The sequence below is a fragment of the Nesoenas mayeri genome (assembly GCF_963082525.1).
Source record: "Nesoenas mayeri genome assembly, chromosome: 1".
NCBI lineage: Eukaryota > Metazoa > Chordata > Aves > Columbiformes > Columbidae > Nesoenas > Nesoenas mayeri.
In genome coordinates, this window is record NC_137541.1 from 32,954,306 (window position 1) to 32,977,866 (window position 23,561).

The following is a 23,561-nucleotide window of genomic DNA, read 5'->3' on the forward strand; positions in this document are numbered from 1 at the left end:
AAAAATCATTGTAGGTGTAGGAGAAAGACAAGGGGAATGGTCCAAACGTTGGAACATCTGAAAGGGAAAAAATTAAATCAGCAGGATTCATATGGAAAAGAAACACTTAAGGTCAATAAAATCATAAGTGGTGTAGACAAGATGAATGGGCCTTGCTTATTTAATTTTTGTCGTAATTCTACCAACATAAATGATAGGAAGAACTGTTTTGTCACCACAGGCACATTGACAACAGTGTCAGTCTGAACCTGAAGTAGTGAAAGCCATGAAACCCTGTGCTGCCCTGCAGCCAGCTCCCAGGAGGTGGTGGGTGGATGGGAGGAGGAGAAAGAAGATGCTCTAGGGCAACCTTCAGGGGAAACTCTAGATGAGAGAACAGACCAAAAGCAAAAAGAAGGGCCATCACACGCCCTGCCACACACAACTGGGGAGGCAGGGGCTGCCGAGGGAGGCTGTGCAGAGTGAACGATTCAGAGAGAGGAGAGAAAAATAAATCTTGGAGAAAGCCTGTGCGTAATGGAAGATAAGTCAAATAAACACGTGGTTTCTTAAACCTTTCTTAATCCTCTAACAGCATAGGGTCTAAGTAGAAAGACAGCATATTCGCTGGGCTGTCGACTGTGAATTAGACTGTTGTATGTCCCCTTGCTGTAGGTAGATTATCCAGAGCTGCCTCTAGCACAAGGCCAGTGAGTAATTGCCTGGGGTGTCATTTAAGGGACAAAGTTTAAAAGGGTCCTAATAATGCATTATGAAGCAGAAAACTGTGTCAGAGGGTAGGAAACACTGAAATAACAGTAGATCTAACAGACTGATAGAACTCTGATCTTTCCACAGCAAGTGACCTCAGAAAAACCCTGCAAAACTGAATTATATTTGATAGATGGTATATATTATATAAAAAGATAATATTTTTAACAGTCTGAATGTAGGCACTTGGGAAACTGTCTAAGCCTCTAGTCGATTCTTAAATACTACCAAAACTGCAAATATAACGATGTACAACAAAAAATTGTGAATTAGCAGTTTCCGTGTTGGAGATCTTCCAAACACAGATATAAGACTATGAAAAATGGCAGAAGAAAAATTAAAATGAAATAGAAATCTTCTTCCATGTCCTTCACAATGGGTATACAAGAGCTCTGTGCAGGAAAGCAAGCAGATGTGTTCCCAGCTGCTGCAACCTCTTAGAAATACGTCAGATGATAATCTGTCTTGCTTGAAAGAAAAAAAATCTGACTCTATATTCAACAGACCTGTACTAATGTGGGGTTAAACAGGGTGTTTAAACCACAACCTTTGCAGAATTTGGAGAAACGCAGAGGTAATCCTTCTTACCGGAATGAGGCACAAGCCCAGTGTTCTTTACGGACCCTCTAGTACTTGTTCTCAGCGCAGGAGTGACGGCTGGGGGACAGCGGCAGAAGGACAGCAGCAGCAGCGGTGGCACCGGCTGTGGTGTCTCCATGTCCTCCGGATCCCACCATGCTGTGACTGACATTGGAACATCAGGCACGTCAGCAGGAACTTGCCCAGCCCTTCCATGGGGCTACAGAGCATGAAGTCTCTGCATCTTATATGTTTTTGTTTCTCCCTTGTTCAAAAACTAATGCTGGATGATCTAAATCTTTGTGGTTAATAGCTTATTTAATAAAATACTGACTTTTTTTTTTTTGCCTTGTGCTGTAGGAAACAGCATCTTCAAGCACATTAATGAAGTACAGTAGTTTCCTTAAACTCTTTTCAAGGTTTAACTGAAAGTCTAAATCCTAAACTGAATGTTTCCTGTTAAATTATATCCACATTTCCTATGAGTCCAATAAAAATAAACTATGCCCACCACGATCACCAATGACAGAGAACACCACAACTTTTCTGATTTCTCCAGAGGTAGAGGTCCATCTACAGCTACACATTGAGAAATGACTGAGGAAAATACCCCCACAAAAAAAAAAAAAACAGAGGAATGAAGCAATAAAATCTTCAATAGTTACTTGCTAACTAAAACCAGACAAAGTGGAAACTAAATGGTAGAAAAAAAAGTAACGTGTAATTTGGATAGTATCAAGTAAGTGCAATTAGACAATACATAAAGTAATTGTGTACATTATTTACTTCTAATAAATGATTTATGAAGTTAATATTAGATATGAAGATGTACTATGAACTGAGGTGTATAAATTGGGTTTATCTCTTCAAAAAGGTTTTGAAAGCAGAAATCATGAATATTTTTTAATCATAAATGAAAATAAAAGCATCCATAGGGTTCTGAAACAGAACTTAATCTGATGTTATAATACAAATATGGAAGAAAGACATCTATAGAGAAAAATCTTCAAAATACTCATAATGTTCCTATTAGTATTCATTCTAATATAGTTAGAATACAGTCATACTAAAGAGTACTTTTTGTTGATGGTACATAGGAATTGCAACTCTGAACTGATAAATTCTGAAATAAACTATCATAATCTGAAATACTATCTGTGTAAAGCACATTTTAAATATTTGTCAAGTTCTTTGACTGGTAAGTTTGTAATTTAATGATTCACATAAAACATTTTAAATCTAATTTTACTCTTTTTTCCCGTATGAGTGGAAAATGGGAAAAAAAAAGTTCCTCAAAACATCTGGATCTTTTTTGTACCATCTTAACTCTTTCTACAGAGTATCAAAGAGGCTGAACGTATGCTGAAGCCAGTTCTTAACCAGGATTCTCAGTTTGCTCAGTGAAAAGCACTTGGCTGCATAGTGGCTATAATCAGCTTTAGGTTTCTATTACTCATGTAGGAATAAATGGCTTCTTGGTTAGAATAACTTGTTCTGCCATCTTTAAACTTTGTTTATATTTGAGATAAACATGAGTTTGGTGCACATAACTGAAATAATTTAAAAGTGTAGTCTATACACTGATGCCAACTTGAATCAGCTGAAGATCTACTTGGAAATATTGTTCAGAGCACTCACTGAAACCTCATGAAGATTGCCTGTCTGCATATTTTCAGTATACTCTGTAAGAGATTATGCTGGAGAAAGTCATAGGTAAATGCTGTTATCTCCCGTATGTTATCTGCACTGGCAGAACTAATGCTTTATATTTTTCTCTTTTAAACTTCACACAATTAAGGCTTGCAGCCTTTGCCAGAGAAGTCTGGTACATAAGAGGAAAAGGTCTAGTGCATTATGGTACTGAAGAAAACTCAAATAAATGTCCTAAATGTTTAAACCAAAGGAAACTGAGAAGTCTTCAAAATATTGTCACTGTTGCGGAAGGAAATGCCCATCAACTTTGTTAGGTACCTTCAGTACTTTTACTGTGATGTGAAAATGGTTAGAAAAAGAACCATCCATCTGCCTGGTGTGCTACAGCAACAGAGCTGCTAGAAAACAAAAAGCTTTATTTGTGGAAGAGAAAAACACTAGTGTTGATTTACTCTATTTCACCACTTAGAAAAAAAATAAAAAGGTTAAACAGTTCATAACTTTTTAAACTGAAAATTCAGAGGCTGTGTTTGAGGAAGCTCCCTATCGGTTCTCTCCATTCACAAACTACAAATATGTGTTTCACAGCAAAGATTTCTGCCTAAACTCAAAACTCAGAAATAAGTGAGTTAGGCAGAAAATATTATAGACTTGAGGAAACTTCTCTATGTCTTCCAAAGTCTACACTAAAACCAAATATCACCAAAAAAAAGCATCAATAGCTTTGCCTTGATTTTCTTTCCTCTTTTAATCTCAATCACCATTATTGGCCACTGTAAGGAAAAGACAAGTCATTGTCCTGTCCCAGCTATATTTAGAATAATGTCTTTGGTTGGTGGATTTTGTGTTTATGGAAGAGAGGATGAGAGGCAGGGGAAGAAGTTCATTTTGTAAAGACAACACATGTGGCTCTGAATTGAATGACCAGAAGAATGACCCTCAAAATAAGTCCTCCCCTGAGAATTAAAATTACTAGTGGACCTGGCTTGTTAAGGAAAGGGTAAACTGCAGCCTGACCAGCTCCATAAGGAAAAAAAATGGAAAGGAGATGCTCTGCCACATATTGAATCATAAAGCCACAAACATCAGTGCAGGGAGTTGTGGGGTGAGTTTGGTCTGTGACATGGTGCTTTGTCACCTCTGTTATCTGCTGTGTGCTGAAGCTCTACCTTCACAGCAAGAAATAATTTTCTAGTGCTGATCTGTAAGACTATGACTCCTAAGGTCACTAAAGCCAGGGCAAAAATGCCAAAAATCCCACTGACTGCACCATGGTACAATATTTTAAGATTGCCTTATGCTTTGCAGGAGCCCTGGCACAGATGAAGAGCTGTGTCCTGATACTGGCACAGTAAAGATGCTGCTCCCTGCCCCATATCACATGTGGAGGCAAAGGGTGGTGGCATGAAAGGCACAAGCCCAGCTCCCAAGGGCACAAGGCAGCCAGGATGGTGAGAGGGACACTGGTCTGGTAGGGTGACCACAGCCCAAGGAGCAAATGCCAGCACACACTGTGCTCTGGAGCTAAACACCCCAGTGTCCCCATTCTGCCTTTCCCTGACAATCCAATTCCTTCTCTACAGCCTCCCACCTGAATTCCTGAGTGGCAGGGATGACCTCCCTGGGACAGTCGCCTTGACACAGGTTGCAGGGAGCCCTCTGCATATATAAAACTCAAAAGACCTTGGCGAAGGCCATTCTTGACATCTTTCTCCCACTCCCATTTCCAAATGCATCATCAAAGTCCCTCCTGTTTCTCCAGCTGATGAAATATAGCTGTTGTACAATGCTAGCTAACCACATTTAGCAAATGGAGATAATCAAATAAAAATGAAACTATACTTACTGAAGTAACACAGTTTCCAAAACACAGACTTTGGCTGGACACTATGCTTTGCTTAAGAGTCTGCCAGGAGATCTGTGGACTGTTTTGTAAACAGTCCTCAAACTGAGAGCAGCATAGAGGAAAGGGACCTGGGGCTCCTGGTGGACAGCAGGATGACCATGAGCCAGCACTGTGCCCTTGTGGCCAGGAAGGCCAATGGCATCCTGGGGTGTATTAGAAGGGGGGTGGTTAGTAGGTCGAGAGAGGTTCTCCTTCCCCTCTACTCTGCCCTGGTGAGACCACATCTGGAATATTGTGTCCAGTTCTGGGCCCCTCAGTTCCAGAAGGACAGGGAACTGCTGGAGAGAGTCCAGTGCAGGGCAACGAAGATGATTAAGGGAGTGGAGAATCTCCCTTATGAGGAAAGGCTGAGGGAGCTGGGGCTCTTTAGCTTGGAGGAGACTGAGAGGTTACCTCATTAATGTTTACAGATATATAAAGGGTGAGCGTCACGAGGATGGAGCCAGGCTCTTCTCAGTGACAACCAATGATAGGACAAGGGGTAATGGGTTCAAACTGGAACACAAAAGGTTCCACTTAAATTTGAGAAGAAACTTCTCAGTGAGGGTGACAGAGCACTGGAACAGGCTGCCCAGGGAGGTTGTGGAGTCTCCTACTTTGGAGACATTCGAAACCCACCTGGAAGCCTTCCTGTGTAACCTCATCTAGGTGTTCCTGCTCAGGCAGGGGAACTGGACTAGATGATCTTTTGAGGTCCCTTCCAATCCCTGACATTCTCTGATTCTGGTGTTTGTGGGAGGGGCATATGGGAAGGGAATAAGAGACAGACGGACATAAGAAATGTATCACAAGGAAAGTTCATCAGGAAAGAACATGCTCAAGAGCTGTTTTGTTGGGGGTCTATGAAAACTGTGTACAGCAGAAAGAAGGTGAACAGGGAATTTATTGTTTCCTGTTACACAGGAGGTAGAGGACAGCCTTCACTGTATGCTTAAGACAAACAAAAGGAAGCATTTTTCCTCACATAACACACAATTTAATTGTGCAATTTATTGTTACCAAAGTTAAAAATGAGCTCTAAAGGAAATGAGATGAGTTTGTAAATAACAGGCTTACCAAGACTGTTCAACAGGATGGCTTAGGTGCAATTTGCAGCCCTAATAGTCCAAATACGACTGCTGAAGATGAAATGGTGTCCTGGGGTACCAGAAGGAGCTCCACACGAGACCATCCCTCATTTGTATTCTTTATAATACTCAAAACCTAGGCATCCTATATTAATTACTATTAGATGTAATTTGACCTAGTTGATTGTTCTCACATTCCAGAACACAACCAATGTATCTTTCAGGCTTCTTTCTAGCCTTTCAATTGCTGAAAATCTCATACAGTAAGCCAGAGTTCAGAATGGTCCATTCTTCTACTCTATTCCTTCAACACTGTTTCTTTGACATAAAAGTTTTCTTTTTTTCTTTCTTCTCCTGATACATAAAATAAGCTTGTCATCAAAGTCAGAAATGGCTTCAAATACAGATGATGGTTTATTGAATGCTAATGTGTAAACCTTGCTTATATTTTTATCATTTCAATCCCTATTTTTAATGTTTTTCTTTGTAATAAGGGAGAACTTCTTGACAGAGGTATTGGGTGGACCAAGCTGGGTGATGCTCCCCAGCATCTGCTATTCACTGACAGGGAAGAGCTGTTTGAGGACATGATAGCTGGTGGTATCCAACAACAGACCCCCAGTACCTGTGGGGAGGTTAGCAAGAACACAAAGCCAGGCTCTTCACAGGGTACATGGCAGGAGAACAAGAGATAATGGGCATTAATTGAAATAATCAGTTGAAAGGAAATATTTTTTCCCCATCAGGCACTGGAACAGGCTGCCTGGAGAAGCTGTGCGGTCTTCGTCCATGAAGGTTTTCAAGACCTCTCTTGGAAAAGGCTCTGGGCTCAGACATGACCTTGCTTTGAGGAGGAGGTTGGACTAGTGACCTCCAGAGGTCCTTTTCCACCTGAATTATCCTATAAGCTCATGATATTATGATAGTAGTGACACTACTTCCCTTCACTCAGTGCTACAGATGTAATGATTTTTTCTGTGCTGGTAGTTTTAGATTAATTGCTTTCGTTTTTCAAAGAAATAAATTTTGATGTGTGCTTTTGTGTGACCGATGATTACTCTTACTGTCCTAACTTTTGAGCTATTAAACTCGAAGTCTTGCTATGTAGAACTGCCAGTATCAAGTTTAATTGCTACCTCCAGTTGCAGCAGTGTTCCCTGCTATCCAAGCCCACTGCTAAGGCAGGAGATACCGTCCTCTGTTTTTGTAAGACAAGGCAGATGTCCAGCAATTCAGGCTGAAGGACCAGTGCTGAGTGTGGCTCTGGCACCATGAACCTTCTGCTGCTCAGCCCCTCTAAACCCCACTCCTGTGGGGAGACAGTTACAACATGTAGATGGGCACTATGAACCACAAAGACCCTCTCCAGGAGGCTTCTGGGGACAGCAGGAGCTCTTGCTAGTACAAAAAGGGCTTGTGTGCTGACTCTTAAGCTGTGGTGAGGGATCTGAGCCCTATGCAGGGGAAGGGTGCTTCTCTGGATGAGACCTGTCACTGCTCAGGCTCGAGAGCTGCATACCATCTTTAGATGGCAAATCTCACCCTGGAAAGAAATGCATACATGAGCTTAATGCCTCAGCTTTCCTATACAAGTTTTTCTCAAATAGGGAAACATGTAAGCCTTACGTTATTCATAGACTGGGAGTAAATTACTTCTTCTGTCATGCTGCTCAGGTAGTTTTATCTTTTTGAATAGTATGGAAATACGCGCAATTAGCTTTTAGACTATTGTTCTTTTCATATACTTCAGATGCCCATTTCCCATTCTTCTTTATAGAGCAGCTAACAGTAGATATTTTGCTCAGACAGCTTTTAAGAACTAGAGTTCACAGAATACAAAACTATATTTTCTCTTTACATTTTACCTGCTTCTCAGAAGGCTGCCTACCACAAATTTCAATTTCATGCTATACCTGTATTGTTTCTTCTTTTCATACTTTTAGAGCTGTATGCATGGGATTAGTTTCTAAAACATATAATTATTTAGCAAGCAGATAATGGGCTGTTGCATCACAGATGCAGGTTGTTAGCATTGTTCTTTGCATCCTTGAGATTTGTGACTAAAGACACTTTCAATGATGTTTTCCTGTTAAACCAAGTAACCTGTTGAAGGATGACATCAGATACATGCAAGTTTCCATCTTCTTGCATAAGAAATAAGCTGAAAGAATCCACAAATTTCCTGGCAATTCCTTGTACCAAAACCTAGTGTTTGCTGGGAAATTATACATAAAATCTTGATTGTATTTTAGGTTTTGAGTGTTGTTTTTTTAATGTAATGGTTTGGAACCTCCTAGCAGAAGAGAAAACCTCAGAAGCACAAACTAGCTGTAAAGAGCTGAGATGTTTTCTCCCTATGGATTCTCAGAGCTGCCAGTGCAGGGTGGTGGCAGCAGCTCCGAGCTGCCCTGCAGTGTGCGAGCCCCAGGCCCAACGCTGCGGGAAATGCAGCCTGCAGCTTCCAGAACCCAGGTTGTAACTCTGCCCATCCACCTTCTGCATGGACCTCTTTTCCTGGCATGGCAGAAGCTCAAGGAATCCCTGCCCCCTCTTTCAGGTACAGCACAAACATACATTTTGACTCTGGACGTCTTGGAGATGTGGTCTGTAGAGTTGCAACTCTCCAGCTTCTCTCCATTGGAGATCTACAGCCTCACGGTTCTGCCTTTCTCCATTGTGCCAGGTGGTGTTTGATAGAAATACCTGCTTTTCTGCAGTGCGTCTTCTGTGCAGGATTATGAATTGAAGCCAAGCAGAATGGAACTCTTAAGAAAAAACTATCATCTTCAAAGTGAAGGATGGTGGAAAAAACATTAATAAATGTCATGTCAACAAATACATTTAACTGCAAACTTTGATTGCATGGGATTCTTCTTTGGCCAGGAGGAGGATGAGAAGGAAGATTATTGCAAGATGTTCTAATAAATTAATGTTGTTTTGAAATTTATAGATTGTTGCTGTGGAATTTGATCCCATTGGGGATCAATTAACCCACGGGAGTCTTGTACGTAAGGAAAAGCTACTGTACATTTTTCCATAGTAAATCTGAATTTATTTAGACTAGCATGTAAAGAATATTTCAACTCTGCTCATTTAGAAATGTCTGTAATTTTAAAAGAGAAAGACTGAGAATGACTATTGGTATCTATATTTTAGAGTACCTTCTTGACACCAAACATACCCCTATGCAGAATCTGCACAAAGCCCATGGGGCACTTGTGGACAGCTTGAACTGCTTCATGATGTAAGATCCAGGCTTGGAAGAGAATCATTTTCCAAACAAGAATTTACCTGCTGTGCTCCCTCCATCCTGGACAAGACCTGTCCCTTGGGGTCTTGTATTACAGCTAAATGGTGTTTTCCAGTTTATCTCTCTGCTGTGGCGTCCTGCTTGTCAGGTGGTCACTGTGACTTCTCATACTACGCCCACTGCACCTTGTGGGATTGTCAGGAGGTCCCTCATGCAAGTACTAGGCAAGATCCATGCTGCTTACCTCTTCTGGAGAAGTCTACAAAATATAGCAGCATTTGTGCTAGAAATCACAACATAATTTTAATTGTATTATTTGGTTTGAACTGCCTTTGCAATAAGAGCGGGAGAAAGTAACTTTCTTAGGGAGAAATTCTAGTTCCACTGAAACCATTAAGCATTATGAGTACCAGTGAGTTTTGGGGAAATTCTGTGACACAGGGTAGATCTTTTGTGTACTGCCAAGTCAAAGCCAGAATCTGGGCTCTGTGAGATTTCTGAATGCATAAAGCTCATTATTTTTATATTTTCTCCTTTGTTTTTGATGCAACAGAATGGTGCTATGGAATTTTGTATGCCAATGAAATATTTGGTATTTAATAAAGCTCGGCACTGCCTAGCTTTTTTAAATGATAGAGGATGCTTACTGATGGTTCATATTAGAGTGATTGTAGCCTCCCATTTCAAACAGTTTTTCATGGTAGGATGGAAACAGCTCTAGATGTGTTTTAGGCATCAGCCAAGATTTACCCAAGGAGTGCAATTATCACTTACTATATTAAAGCAAAAAGAGAAGGTGTTGTACTGAAAATACCCTGAAATAAACAAGGATTCTAGAAAAAGCATTGCTTTCTGTTTCCTTTTATTTTTCCAGAAATACTCGCTAAACAACGTGAGCTATTTTTCTGCAGAGGTTTTATACTTTTTTATTTTTGGAGGCATGACTAGCAAATGCAAGATGTCTCAGACCAAGAGGGATTTAAAATGCTGGATGAGTCAAGATACCTGCCTTTAATGAAAAACTCCCAATAAAACCATATTGTGCAGGAGTGAAGGGCAGTCATTGCCATAAGGCTCTTGCAACCTGCATTTGTAGCCCTCCATGAGCTCCAGGTAAGTGGAGCCTTCAGCCCACATGGCACTGATTAAACCATCAGGGTCTAAAAATAAATAACACAAACAAGATGATGGAGGAAAAACAGCTAAGGCATTAGTGCTTTCTGACAGTACCTTTGTACAGCAGAAACCACTGTAAATTTTCTCATCACTGTACATCTATAGGTTCTTTGCTTAAGTCATTCTGTAGATTATTGCACAGTCGCTGGCTGAGGAGGATCCAAAACATAAGGGAGTTGAAGCACTTCTGGTTGTTATTTTCTTTTATATATCCTCACTGCAGCTAATCACAAGACTTTCCATCTACTTTACATCTGGAAGAACAGATTTAAATATGAAAGACAAAGACTTTAAACCAGTCAGTGTAAGTCATAAATAACTTCATTAGAATCAATGTTTTCAGCCAGTGCAGTTGAGATAAGGCTCAGTCAAAATGACTCTTAACTGTAATCCAGGCTCAGTATGGAGCTGCATGGTGAATCATAGCCTTATGGGTTTTAGACTGGGCACAGATTTTAGATCAACAAATTGTTAATAGGTTAATGAATATCCCTTTTCCTTTATAGTTTCTTTTACCTTAAGTTTTGGAGAAAAAAATCAGGAGGGATGGCAGATTGTATTCTGTTATTTTATAAAGGTAATATGGACTCTAGAGTGTTTTCTCTGGCTAAGCGCACTGGGACCTCAGTTTGGGTCCTCTCTGCTCCCCACAGCTTGCTGTGAAACTACAGAAAACACAGAGAGAGAAAACAACATTAGAAGGTATCCGGTGAGTTAGGTTAGACAGAAGAAACTCAATTTCTACAGCCTGCCAAAGAGAAGGCTCAGGGGAGATGAGATCACAGAATATAAATACCTTCAAAAGAAAAGGATTATTCGCATTACCAGAATATGACAAAACAAAAAGTAGCGGCTTTAAACTAGGGAACACCAAGTATGATGAAGTAATTAAGCTCTGAATGGGGCATGGTGCCAATGAAGAATGGGCCAAGTGGGAGGAAGGGGGTCAGAAGACTTAAACTGATAGAGGAGGAGAGGATTACAAACATAATTATTCAGCGTTTGGGGAGCTGCAGAATTAGGAGTAGGCAACTGCAATATCCCTTCTCTCTCTGCAGAAGAGCTCTGGCACTGCTGCATGCTGCCCACCAAGGCAAGACATTCTTGTCTTTAGTGGTCTTTTCTGTGCAGGTTGGACTTGTCCAGGAAGAGTCAACCTACCAAAGCACAGCCATCATGAACCCACACACTGCAGTCAACTTCCATGCAAGTCTGCACCTGTTGAGCTGCCCCAAAGGTGGAGAAGACTGTTGTTACAGCATCATGTAGGCAGGCATCAGAGCAGAAACCCCTCACTCTTTGACTTGCCATCTCTGCTGTGATTATTACCAAAAAAAAAAAAAAGGACCAAAGAATCACCTGAAACATCACCATGTGAAAATAGAACCCGAGGAAATGGTAGGAAGATGTGCCAGGGAAGATTTAGGCTGGACATGAGGAAAAGGTTCTTAACCCAGAGGGTGGTGGAGCAGTGGAACAGGATCCCCAGGGAGGTGTCATGGCCCCAAGCCTGACAGTGTTCAAGAAGAGACTGGACAACGCCCTCAGACACATGGTGGGAATGTTGGGGTTGTCATATGCAGGGAGAGTAGCTGGACATGATGACCCTTGTGGGTCACTTCCAACTCAGGACATTCTATGATTCTATGTGGAAAATGTAATTCAAGTTCACTGATCTGCAAAGCAGAGATGTACAGGAAACTGTTACTGGAGCTGTTTTGAAACTTTGGCTGGTACACACGGAGTGGTGTGCCTAGAGCAATAGTGGAACGCCAGCCTGACAGAAGAGACAGAAGAGCTCCTCAAGAAAAGGAGGGGTGACCTGTAGAATCCCGAGAGCGAAGCAGGGGGTTCACTCACAACACAGGATGGGGAACTTACAGACCAACAAAGCAGCAGGAGTTGGGAGGATGCCCTGTACTGTGGACTCCTGGTATACTCATCCACTGCATGGACAACGTGCCCTCTCTCTAATTAATCTACAAATATATCTTGTTGCCCAAGGTTGGAAAAAAGGGAAGTAACAAAAGGCTGCCTCCTGCTCTCAGGTCCTCCTGAGGCTGGGCAGGTGACATTGATATCCAGCAAGAGACTCAGGGTCCTTCAAATCCCAGGGTTCAGGTTTTGCAACAGATTTCTTCTCAATCCTCTCACAACATGGGCTGCCCTTCTAGGAAACTGACATCAAGCTTTCATCTTGAACTTCCCAATCCTATGAGAGAGCTAAAGAGTTTTTTAAATTAAAATGTGCTATATAGTAGTATTTAACTAGCTCATGTTTTTAGTGTCTTACAAACTTTTAATATTTATTCTGTTTCTTTTCCTTTAACTCTAGATAGGTAAAAATGAAGCTCCATTTTAAAGGAAGAAGGAAGCATGTTTTGAAACAAATAACGAAGACAGATAAATCACTTCATTTGCAGACAAAGAAGAATGTCTAAATCAGTTGACAACACAGACTCAGAAATGGCTACATGGCCACAACTGCGATATATCCTTTCCCCCTCTGAAGCAATGTCACAGGTGAAGATGAGTTCATTATCAAAATAATTTTCAACTTAAAATAATTGCTTATGCTTATTAGAAAAGGGCTGTGTTAAAACAACAAAACGTTTTGGGAATATCAGAAGCAGAACGTGGGTTCATAAATGAGACTATAGCTTTCAGATACATATTTCAAATGATCTTTTAGTTTAGGATTTTCTTCCTAGTTAAGTCATTGGTTTTAAACCAGACATAAGTTTAAAATATTACCGTGAATTATAATATGTACTTGTGTTTTGGCTAAATAAAGAAAATTTCAGAAGATGGCAAATTACCATACTCAAGAACTATTTCTAGGAAAGCAGTGGCTGATTAGTCCATATTTTAATCAAGTAAACAGAGGACAACCAATTCTATAAATAATATTGGGGTTTATGTCAGTAAAAATTAGCAGAATCCGATCTTTACAGTCTCAGTTGTTTTCAGATTAATTGGAATACATAATGAAAGTAATTACACTCTGATATTTTGATGCATGTCTCACTGTATCTTGGAAGGAGTCCAGTAAGTTGTCTGTTTATATCTGATTTACAGAATAGTGATTTGTCATTTTAAATTGCTCCTTATCAGCAATAATCATGGGGTATCTGTATAAATAGTAAATGTATCTTGATTTTTACCTTTCTGTGCTCCACAAAAAGATGTCACTAAGAATAAAGTACTGAGAAAAAAAAAATCCCTTGTAGTTTACTGACAAGAAAGTCCCTTTTGAAACTAAAAAGTGAAAATTGGCCTGATATTCAACATTTCTGTATGTACTATAGTTTATGTGTATACAAATCATGTTACATGAATGGAAACATTTTTGTGTTCAACATTATGGGGATAAACAGCCTCTGCCATGTCAGAGAAACAAGTCATCTTTTTTTCCAAAATGTAGTGGACCTGATAGAGGAGATAGGTGAGAAAAGCTGACTTTTAAACTGAATGAAATAATGACATGACCTAGTAAAGAGAATAATTCTTCACAGCTGTTTTGGTTTACATGCAGGATATAGGGTTTCTCCCAGCACATCCCTTAAAAAATAATTTAAAAAAAAAAAAAGTTGAAAATATGCAGGATAATAGACAAAATCTGAGATTCAGAGGCTACAGCCCCTGGATATATATTGGGGGAAGGAAAAGACTTGAAGTTGACAGGAATATTTCCAGTGGTTTCAGCAAGCGTCAGGCGAGGACTTGGAGGAGGCACAGGGAACGTGCTTGGAACAGCACCAGGATGATGGCAGGAGGGAGGAGGTGACAAGAGACAGGGATTTGGTGGGACATCTCCTTGCACAAAGCATTGGCAGGCTGGTGCTGTTTTCTATCCCTGTAAACATTTGGACATCTTTTCTTTGTCCCTTGGACGTAATTTTCCATGCAACAGTGATACATAACATTCACAAGGGGCTGAAATGGGGTTGACAGCAACCAGCACAGATACAGATTGGGCATTTTAAAGGCAGCATCATCAGTCCTACCGCAGTACCTGCCCCACCACAGTGACCTGTGCTGTGCAGTTAACCCTCTCAGGTCCTACCTTCATCCTGATGAGGCTTTCCAATGTTGTTGCTGTTGGTATTGCTCCCTCGCTGAAGATCATGCCCTGGGCTGCTCGTGTGCTATGGGATGTCCTGTTCCCCAAAGAGCTGTCACTCCTCTCCAGGTGAGGGGACCACCTGTCACACTGTTTGCAGGTCAGACAAGCACCCAGCATCACTACAAATGACCGGCAGCACTTTAACAGTGTTTCCATTACAAGCAGATCCTGGCTTTACCCTCTGTACCCCTTCCCTAACCTCACTAAGAGCAACCTAGATACTCTGCTAACAGGTCTAGGCTTTCATTTGACTGAGTCAAGCCATCGCTCTGACTCATTTCAAGCCTCATTTGACCCATCTCATGAAACATGGTATTCACCAGTTGCCTTGTGCTAACCAGGCTGTTGAAAAGAGGCAAGTGTCACTGGCCAGGCAGAGAATCATAGAATAATTTTGGCTGGAAAAGACCTTGAAGATCATTGACCATTAACACTGTCAAGTCCACCACTAAACCATGTCCCTAAGAACATCATCTACACATCTTTTAAAAACCTCCAGGGATAGTGACTCCACAACTTCCTTGGGCAGCCTATTCCAATGCTTGACAACCCTTTCTGTGAAGAAATTTTTCCTAATATCCAATTTGAACCTCCTCTGGTGCAACTTGAGGCCATTTCTACTCCTGACACTTGTTACTAGGGAGTAGAGACCAACACCCTCCATGCTACAACCTCCTTTCAGGTAGTTGTAGACAGCAAGAAGGTCTCACCTCAGCCTCCTTTTCTCAGGCTAAACAGCCCCAGTTCCCCCAGCAGATCCTCTTAAGACTTGCGCTCCAGACCTCTCACTAGCTTCATTGTTGACTTGCTGGCACCTCAGGTAGAAAGTGTGGATCTCCCCCAGGTCCTGGGGTTTTGGGAAGGCAGTGGGACCAGCAGAGCAGGTGAGCATTCCACGGCCCTCCAAAAGCAGATATTCAGCCCCTTTGGACTCCTTCTGCCACCCTGGACGTGGTGTTAGCAAGGTAACTCACATCGAGGTAGAACTCATTCAGTACAGTTGTGAGTGATCCAATACAAAGTGAAATATATTAGTTTCTCACAGTCTTTCATTGTATGTTCCTATTGTCCCGATCTTGCTTTATGACTTGCCTTAGATTTTATCACTTTTAATAAACAAATACTCATTATAAAGACCATTTTGCCCATTCAGATTCTAAATCAGAGTAGCAGCTACCATTTATAAGACTTCAATGTTCAGATATACAAGCTACGCAACATAATTTAGATAATGTGTTGAGGCTGAACGCAAGTGATAATAAACTAACGTGGATTAATCATGATGACTCAGAGAAACAATATTACATTATAAATTCCAAGTGATATGTTTCTGTTCAGAGTGGACATGGTCTTGCTAAGAAAAATAGGTCTCTTTAAAAGTTGTTCCTTTAGGCTAAGAAAGGTGTTTGAATCCTTGAAGACAAACATTACTGAAATGCAGTGCAAAGTCCTCTAAAAGTTTTAAAACCGAAGAGAAAAAAAAAAAAAAAAGGTAGACTTTTCATATGTAAGTGACTTTCTTGTATGCTGTAATAACAACCTTATTACCATGTAATTCTGAGGCTGCAGGTTGGTGCCAGAAATCTGGGGAATCCAAGTGTGTAATAACACAGGTACGATTTAGGACAGGTCAGACGGGAGCTTTATTAACCATGATCACAGGGAGAAAACATTTGGACAGCATCACCCTCTCTGCTCCCCCGTGCTCTGCCAAGTGATTGCAGAGACACAGCCTATAAACTGTGTCAGAAAAAAAAGGAAAAAAAAAAGTGAGGAAAATCAATAGTTTTGGTGTTAACAAAGCCAGGTCTCCAGCAGGGACAGACTCCTTCAGCAGCTTGGTAGCTGCCACAGCTCTAAGAAAGACTCACCCAGTAAATAAGGTGAGGATGTGGAGGGATGGCTCATGGTGGAGCCCGTATTATGAGGCCCACCCTATATTGCCTTCAGTCAGCAGTGGGGAGGGGAAAAAAACCACAGACTGCTAGCTCGTAGTCAAAAAGGCTGTTATTTTAGTTAGGATAAACTTCTTAGTCAGATCTTTCAAGTCTTAAATATTAATAATTTTACCACCACATTGGTAAAACATGCTTTGGGTCCTTGACTCTTATAGCTTTGTCATGTCCAATCGATTCTGTATTATCGATCATAACAATCTCTTTTATTTCCTCCTGACACGTGCAGTCGGTGAATGAATGTGCTTATGGTAAAAACCTGTTTTCTGCAATGTGCTGGCATGGTCTTCCCACTCACAAGAAGTTCACCAGGTCATATGTAGCAAGTGAAATAAGAAAGACCTCCTTGCTGCTGGTCTTCTTCACCCCCTCCCAAATACACACACCAACTATTATAATGATACCTCAGCATATAATAATGTCTTCCACGCTGTATTTTCCAGCTTTTATGGACAGGTTTCGTAGCAGCAGGTTGTAATTGGAATCTGACTGTGAAATAAACAGGTACAAAATGACTGACAATTCCCAAAGATGTAAAAATACGCACATTTTAACCCCATGCAAGAGTTCCTACACACATCATACAAAGTCTTGTCTTTACCTGAAGCTGAAGAAACGCCTCAAAGATAAGGCCATTTAGCTTTTTTTTTTTTTAAGCACACGCTACCAGAATTATAAGCTTATAAAATGTTATGTTATTGCTGCACTTGGGATTTCTTAAGCAAACACAAAGAAACAGCATTTGTACCATAATCACACAACACTCCCCCTGTACTGTCTCTATAACATACTTACCCTAATGAGTACATATGGATTTTTTCACTTGTGGACAGGACTCATGTTCATATGATATTACAGTCTACATCTTTCTCACATCAAATTCATATAACTAAAAACAAAACTGTTACTGTAAATACCTTGCACCAATTTAACAACTGGAAGTTACCAGCTATGTGAATAACAGATAGCACTAGTCCTACTCATTCCAGAGAGACGAATTAAGTGAAAAAAAAAATCATTACATGCATTGTGTACCTTGTACATAAAACTAATTCCTACTTTTTATTTTATCCTCATATACTTCCATATATGCTTTGAGCAGTGCAGTCTTCATACAAATACTCTAGTCTAAAGATACTCAACCTCCCTACCTCCATGTCTCATATAGTGTGTCTTACCAGGGACTGTGACTCTGGGGAGGAGCAGAGGTAGAGGTGATTTGCAACTCACAAGTTGAGAAAAGCAACTGCAGAATAAACGGCTAAGGCTCTTTGCAGCTAATGCTGCCAAATTCTTCCTATTAGAAACCCTTCATTTCAGTCGTTCAAAGCTCTTCCAGAATTTAACTGTTGGGGCTGAAATTTCCCATGTCTGTTTTCCAAAAGAGTGTCAGCATAAATTGTCCAGTTGTTTCCAATAATAAAGTCAGCAGAAAATACATTATTTGCCAATTGTACTATTTACCAGTGATTACTACAACAGTTTTGTCAATAATTTCTGGCAGTATGATGACTTGAGACAAGGAAGTGAAATTTGGCATTGAATAGTCTTTGTGTGATGGATAAGCCTTTTGTTGTGCATCTATGTCTGTGGAGGGGTATAATGCTCAAACACAGCCAAGTTATAAATAATTGAGAAAAAATCTGATTGCATATGTTTAGTAGCAGCTGATAAATATCACTTCCAAGGATTCTGTCCATGCTAAGCCTATTTTATTTCTGACCAAAGGATAAAGGAGGCTAAGACAAGACTTTCCCTGCAATTCCCAGGTGTGCTGGTCCAGGAGACAGACACGAAACCAAGGTGGAGATAACACAAGGTGGCTGCATAGGTGGGATCACTCCCCACAGTGGCAAAGGGAAAGGTATCAGTCTCCTTTCAAGCCCTTTTACCCAGCTAACCTCACAAAACCGTTCACCGCAAGCCATCCCTCCATAGCCATGGGTGACGCCTTAGCTGTGTGCCCACCTGGAGCAGAAGGCTGCATCTGCCCTGCAGGAGCACTGGGCTCTCACACCCGTTTCTGACATCGGGGAAGGCTGTACTGCGAACAAATGAAGTCTGAGGAACAGCTGTCTATTGTTTTCTTACTCAATTTCCAGAATTTGTAAAGTTATTATTTATAGGCTTCAGCTTATTATCTGAAAAATGGAACTAATAACACTCTTCATTGCAGCAAAGGAGTATGGCAATAAGTTCATTACTGCTTGCAAAACAGCTGGGTACACTAATGATGAACATGAAAGAAATGGTCATAAGGAAACAAATAATTCTACATTACAGCAGGTTTGCATAATGTGAAATGAATAAGGCATTGGATGCTCAGTGAACACAAGGATAAAATCAAATACTGAGTTCATTAATGGGCCATCTATACAAAGCATGTTTCCATGTCAGGTGTCCGACTAAAAAGTTTCAGTAGAAGAAGCCTGTCAGCAAGGACAAAAAACCAATATGTGTTCTCTTAATTAAAGACTAATCATAATGCACAAACCCAAAGGAAGCTTGTTAATACTGCACAGATTAAAGACAGGAAAAAAACAACCAACCAAAAAAAAGTCAAAAAACCAAACAAAACCAAACCCATCAAACCAAAAAAACCCAAACCCACCAAACCAACATAATTATGTTTTACTGCTTGACTTTCAAAGCTTTGTGGGTTTTTTTAACATTTTGTAATACATAATGTTAACATTTGCAAATAATAACTAAATGCAGGATGGCTGAAAATTATAAACTTATGGCTTTAAGTGCTGATATGCTTTCCTAGGAGCATCACTTAGATCATATGATTTTACAATATGTAAACATAATATAGGCAACACAGAGAGCTGATTTACTACCTAACAATATATTCTTCAAACCTAGTAGAGGCAAGAACAAGATCAACCTCAAAACTCCTATAGAAATCAGAGCTTTAATGTAAAGAAACGTAAACAAAACTCGGGATGACAGCAGCGACAGGTTTTCCATTTTTTCCTGACATCTTTCTGGGCTTGATGTGATTTAGCACTGAAATACAATCCAATGACAAACAGCAAAAATCCCTCTTTGATGCAATTTTACAAAGCAGTCCTCTTCAACAGCAGGATTTCCATGAACACAGTGTGACAGCTAAAAAAGGGTCAGGCTAAACCTTTATCCGAGGCAGTCACTTTGGTTTAGAGTGTCTCGCCTGGTAAATAAGAGGGCCAAGGTACCAGGCTGGAGATTCCCCATAGTATTTAATTTTTCCAATGTCCCCCTGCCCTGCCCCACCCAACACCACCCCCACCACTGTCCCAGCAGACTGTGCACCCCTGGGTATCCCCGCCTGCCCCACGTCATGGCCTGGGGAACCCGAGGCTTATCTTCAGCTTCACACCACTGCAACAGCATCACTTTCACCTCACCAATGCAAACCAGCCCTGTGGCAGGGTCATGGGGATGCTACGGTGCATCTGGGCCAAGGGCCGCGTAGGGTGGACATGGGCAGTGTGTACCTGGAGGCCAAAGCGCTGAGAAGCCTCTCTGGTATTGCTTGGTTTAGCAGTGCAGGGGTAGCCCAAGGGACCTGTCCTGTCTGGGGGACCAGACTGCTCTGCTGAAGGTTTCCTAACTCCTCTCTTCCAGTTCATGCCTCTAACTGGGCAAGGTGGCACCCTTGGAGTCCCTGTTCCTCAGCTCAGATCATCAGAAGTTGATTATGGATACAACTCCTGAAGGTTTTCATCCTTCTTACCACCACAGCCTTCCACAAAACGAAGGTTTCTGGCAGCTTCCTCTCTATCTTGTGTCCTTTGTAACTGGGAGATTCCCAGGCACCATGTGTTCCTGCATGCCTACTCTTGAAAAGCCTCAACTTGGAACTGGGATTTGGAGCCCACACCTAATAAATTAACCCTGTGGCTTACAATAAAAAGATTTTAAATGGTTATGCTAGACTTTTTTGAATTTTTTCCTTACCCTACATTAGTGCAAAACTACGAGTATGTTCTGTGCAATGTGAATGATATTTATTCACGGTGCTGGGCTTATGTGTGTCATCTACTCTTCTGCCACATGCGTTCTAAGCTGCATGTGCAAGGTAACCTGGTTATCTCAAAGGCTGTGGTATAGTTTGGACTTGACAGTAAAGTTAAGAGCCATTTGTAATGACAAGGAAAATTAAGCTACAGAGCATTTCTGACTGTAATATAGCAAATGAGTACTAACCATCACACTTCATTTTGTCATTACTTAGACTTTTTTCCAGAATATCCAAAGAATGTTTTATATTAAATTTGCTATCTTGATTGATTTTAATGCATCAGTCATATATTTATCTTCCTCTTCCAAATTACACTCACTGAAGAAACAGAAATGAACCGAACAGGGAAAAAACCCTACACACTCAAAGCAAAAAGAAATGTACTCTCAATTTCAAAGGTGCAATGAATGTATGTTTTTAATTTACTAATACAATAAAATATTTCTTATTATTTTCAGGTTAAACATATGCAATGTGTTTCCAGTGAGATGGCTATACTTATTAAGTATAGCAGGTCACTGACTAGATGGCATTACTGCATTGCCTGAGGTCCCAAGAACATGCAGTTAGCCTTGATTACTGGTGGCCCAGTCCTGCAAGGTACTACACAATTTCATCTTTCATTTCAATAGTAGCTAAGAATGTTTTGCATCCCTTAGGAACAAGCACATGAAAGAGCCTGCTCTAAATTAGCTGAGAAACAGCTTCATGTGAAATTTTACATTTATTTTTAATGAGAAAAGAATAGGACAGCTATGCCAATAGAACATTTGACCCAGCAATTTCAAATTTTCCTTCCATGTTTGAGAAATGTCCCATACAGAGATAGGCTGATTTACTGTATCAACACTGCACAATTTTGTTTAGTTTCTGAAGTTTTCCTTCTGAGTGTTTACAAAGCCATTTTAAAGTGTTTTATTCCAAGAATACTATTCACAAAAAAACCAATTCAACTTTATTATGTACACACTTATTGAAATATTGATCAACGAAGGAAAGAGAATTGTCGATCATAATCTGCAAGTGATCCACAAAGCAGAAGATATCATAAAGTTCTTAGTAGAACACTAGTTACTCTATAAAGGAATAATCCATTACACTACAGATTAATATTGCAAAATCATTTCCGTTTTCTCTTTCTTTTTCCCATTTTCACTTCTTCACTCCAGCTGAAAAGTGTTCTTCTTTCAGGAGTTTGTTCACATACTTGATCAGCAGGAGTTACCTGAGTTTCAGACTTTGTATGAGTGTCTCTGCCCCCTCTGTTCTACACCAGACATACAGCTTCAACAACTGACTTTGCTGAAATAGTGACAATCAACATGGGCTCCCTTTCAGCTTCTGGGTCTACCTGGTAGCTGGTGTTGGATCAATTAATCTGAGTCACACTTGATGAAAAACTTGTCACTGTTGCTAGAGGACACATTTTTGCATCAGCGTAGGTAAGTCAAATACTTTTGTCCAAACCTTCACCAGGTTCAATGGAGCTGGACTTTATTAGAGAAAAAGATGACAAATGTCACAGGAGAGAAGAATGACCTTTCATTAATCCCTTCCGCAAATGAGACTTCTGAAATTCTTTGAGCGTTTTCATTATTTGAAGCACATTTTTCAGATAAAAACTGGGATTTGTGCTTTGCAGATATTTTAAAAATCTAAACCTTCATAAATTTTGGCATTTTGAGCAGTCAGCATTTCAGCAGTTATGTTCTGAGCCACCAAAAGCACTCTTTAGTACAGGTCTTACAGATGTTAGGTACAATGCCTTAGCTCATTCTGTGTTACAACTAAACTCATTTTAAAAGAGATACATTGACAATTTCCACTGTAAAAAAATGTATTTAAAAATAAAAAACCTCAAACTTTTAATCCTACTGTCTTCTTTAGAGCTTGTTTAGTACAAGCAAACCATATACTTCCTTCTATTTCTTTCTTAATACTTAAGATTCTTCAACAAAATAAGAATATTTGTTCACCCAAGAAACAAAAATTATGAGGTCACTGATGCTTTGTTTGCTTGTTGTTGGTGGTTGTTTTCCTCAACTCGCTTATCAGTTATTGAATATGAGAGGGTAAATTAAATGTCAAGTCTGACTCGTACAAAGTAGATGTGCTGTCTATTTTACTGCTCCGATAGTTCACACAAGGTGAAGAATATATCCTGGCTGTGGAGGGAAAAAAAAAGAGGATTACTCCTGCAGCACCCATTCACACAGGCTGCAAATCTGCCATCTGCCATGAATAAAAGGCGGGATGAGCTGCAGCATTTCACAAGCAGAGTAGGAAAAACTGCATTGTAATCTAATCATTGTAATCACTGTAATTATCCAGCTCTGTAGCAGCGCTGGAGAAGTGGTCAATACGTTCCTCTAGCAGCTGAAGAGCACAGGGTGCTCACGGACAGAGGGAAGGACAGAACGAGTTGTGCCATCTGCTTTGCCTCCTGCTCCAGGTTGTACCTGCCGGGAACTGGCGGCTCAGAGACCAAATGTTCCCTAACGCAGCACCCACGGCTCCCAGGGACACAGGCGGCTCAGCACCGGTAGCCACGGCATGAATGAGAATGAGTTTGTTTGGATCCAGAGGCAGTCGCCAACACTCAGCTGCCACCCCCTGAATTTCTGTTACAATATAATGTGCAATTTCCCTCTACAGCGACATCCTGGTTCAGATTATTTCAGAAGCATTTTGTTTGCTGGAGTACTTATGTGTACTATACACCTTTACTCAATCAGAAGACAGCTAATTTCTTTGCTGTGCTAATTAGGTCAGAGCAAAATATAACATGTTTATGTTTGTTCTTGTCAGCCAGTTCAAGAACGTGGTTCCTTTTGAGTGACTCTATCCCCTAGTTTCTGATATTTTGCTGTGGACTACCTGATTTCTCTGTAGCTGTGCATGTGGTTACTTGCAGGCAGTGCAAGTACAGTCCACACAGGGGCAGGGTGTTGCTCTCAACAGCCTGTACATACCCAAACTGCAGAGTAAGCTAGAATAGTATCAGTGGCTGTTATCTATTCGTACTCCACATGCCTGTGGTTACATGTATTGACTTGCAGCCTGAGTCACATAATAATGGGTTACATCTGT